The sequence below is a fragment of the Elaeis guineensis genome, chromosome 6, assembly GCF_000442705.2.
Source record: "Elaeis guineensis isolate ETL-2024a chromosome 6, EG11, whole genome shotgun sequence".
NCBI lineage: Eukaryota > Viridiplantae > Streptophyta > Magnoliopsida > Arecales > Arecaceae > Elaeis > Elaeis guineensis.
Genome location: NC_025998.2, coordinates 122,583,609 through 122,586,519, shown reverse-complemented (window position 1 = coordinate 122,586,519; position 2,911 = coordinate 122,583,609).

Here is a 2,911-nt window from a genome sequence, read left to right as displayed (position 1 = left end):
AATTTGTTTACGATAATACTTTTCATCTCTAAGTTTCTTTGAATCTATCTCATTACTCAATTTTGCATAGGTTGTTAGTTCTATGGACTGACCAAAGGTTATAAAGTACAAAGGCCTTGTATCTGCCCAAGAACATAAAAAGAAGATGATACTGGATCTTTATATATTAAAACATGATCTACAAAAAGATTATCTAAAGATTCTCAAATACATACCAAACTAGTGCTCCTAAATTTTTTTAAATAAAAGCTCTTTTAAACTTTTTGGTAATTGTATAAGTCATTTGCATGATGATGTAATTAAATCATGTATAATAGGTGTAATGTTCATCAAGTTCTAAATTCATAATATTGATTGATCATGTCCAAATAGCAAGATATCTTTTATGATAAATCATATTAATTATGGTGTCTCTATCTAAGTTACTCTAATAAAGAAAAAAAATAGAGCATAATTAATATCATACAAAATAATAATATTTATCATAATTTTTTATAATAGATTAGTATTTTTTAAAATATTTAGTTATCCATAAATTATTCTAAGTTTAATTAGAAGGCATGAAAAGTAATTTTGAGTATTTGGTTATCTCAAAGGACCAAAGTCAGTTCTCAACCTGAGGATCCAGATTCAAAAATACTTAGAATGACTTAGACTGATAAGAACTAAAATGAGTTGTACTTAAGTAATCAAATATGCTTAACTCAAACTACAATTGATGCTAGCTACTAAAGCATACTTTTTATAATATTAAATGAAAAAAAGTTTCAGTAACAAAAAAATAAAACTAATAGAATATGACTGTATAGCCCGTCTATTAAATATGAATAACTTATTTGTTTGACTCATATTTTAACTCTTTTTGGTATTAAATCAAAATTTTTTAGATGTGTCCATGACATAAAATATTTGTCTCTATATTTTTTTAGTTCAATATTATATAAACTAGAATTTTTTGAGATGATATCGCACATGAGATGCAAGGGTACTTTGGATGGCTATGATCTTCTCATCCATTTTTTTTAAAAAAAGAAAAAACAACTTATAGCCTGCATTGTGTGTGGGTTCTAAGTCATATAATGGATTTTTTTTTAAATATATATATATAGTAAAATAATATCCATCCAAATTTTTTTTGTGAAAAATAAATTAGGAACAAAAATTAATTTTCATTGCTAATAAGATAATTAATGATAAAATATTTTATTTTTATCACAAATTTTTGAGAAAAGTGGGTGGAATTATTAGCGACGAAAATTTTTATCGTTAATAAAATAATTAACGATGAAATTTTTTCATCGTAAATAATTTTTTTTGGTGGAAAATTTTTTTAGTGAAAAAATAAAAAAAAATTTGACGGGAATTATTAGCAACGAAAATTCTTTTACGTCATTAATAGAGTTATTAACGATGTAATTTTTTTTGTCACAAATAATATTTTTTGGTGGAAAATTTTTTTTATCAAAATTTTTTTTTTCTAAATTATTAATGATGAAAATTTAATTTTCATCGCTAATACGTTTATTAGCGATGAAAATTTTCATCGCTAATAGTTCACGTCACGTCACGTCTCTTATCACGAAACTCTTCTTCTCCCCCCTCCTATTTTGCATGAAAATCTCTTTTCCTCCCTGCCCCTCTCTGCTCTCCCCCCTCTCCCCTCTGTCGATTCCTGTCGCCATCCGCATCCGCACCCTCATCCACGTCCACCCATCGTCATCCTCGTTGTCCGCATCCACACCATCGTCTGCATCTGCACCATCCGTATCCGTTGGAGGTAACGGTTTAAACGATCTTTCTTTTTTTTTTGGGTGTTGATCGGGCCACCGAGGGGCCGGAGAGTGGTCAGCCAACGGTAGTGGAGACGGGGCCGGCGGTGACTGAGATCAGGCCGACGGGGAGGGGGTCTAGGGCCGGAGATGGGGGAGATGGGTTTGGGGGTGGGATTTGGCTGGTGGGGGATGGGTAGGGAGGGGGTAGCCGGCAGCCCTATCTCCATCACCGATGAGGGTGTCGGCTGGCGAAGACGGGGTCGGGGAGGGGGCGGTCGGCAGCCGGGGGAGCTGGGGCCAGGGAGGGGCCGGCAGTGGGGAGGGGGCGGTGGGGAGGGAGGAAGGAAAGAGAGAAAGGAGGGGGGAAAAAGAAAAAAAGAAAAGAAAAAAAAAGAAAAAAAAGGAGAAAAAAGAAAAAAAAAGAAGACTGGGCGGGGAGGGGGCGGCCAGCAGCGACGGAGATGGGTCCGGGGAGTGTGTCGGCCGGCAGAGATGGGGCTGGGGAGGGGGCGACCGGCGGCGACATAGATGGGGCTTGGGAGGATGTCGGCCAGTGGAGACAGGGCCGGGGAGGGGGCGGCCAGGGGAGATGGGGCCGGAGAGGGGGCCTGCCGGTGGAGACGGGGCCTGCCGACGGAGACGGGGCTGGGGATAGGGCCACTGGCGACCAGGGGAGATGGGGCCGGGGAGGGTGTTGGCCGGCGGAGATGGGGTCGGGGAGGGGGCGGCCAGGGGAGATGGGGCCGGGGAGGGTGTCGGTCGGTGGAGATGGGCTCGAGGAGGGGGCGGCCGGTGGTCGAGGGAGATGGGGTCGGAAAAGAGGCGGCCGGCGGTCGGGGGAGATGGGGCCGGGGAGGGTGTCGGTCGGTGGAGATGGGCTCGAGGAGGGGGCGGCCGGTGGTCGAGGGAGATGGGGTCGGAAAAGAGGCGGCCGGCGGTCGGGGGAGATGGGGCCGGGGAGGGTGCGGTGGCGGGGGGGAGGAAGGGAAGAGAGAAAAAAAGGAGAAAAAAAAAGAAAAAAAAAAAGAAAAAAAAGGAGAAAAAAGGAAAAAAAAGAAAAAAAGAAAAAAAAAAAGAGAAGACGGGGTCGGGGAGGGTGTCGGCCGATGGAGACGGAGCCGAGGAGGGTGTCGGCCAGC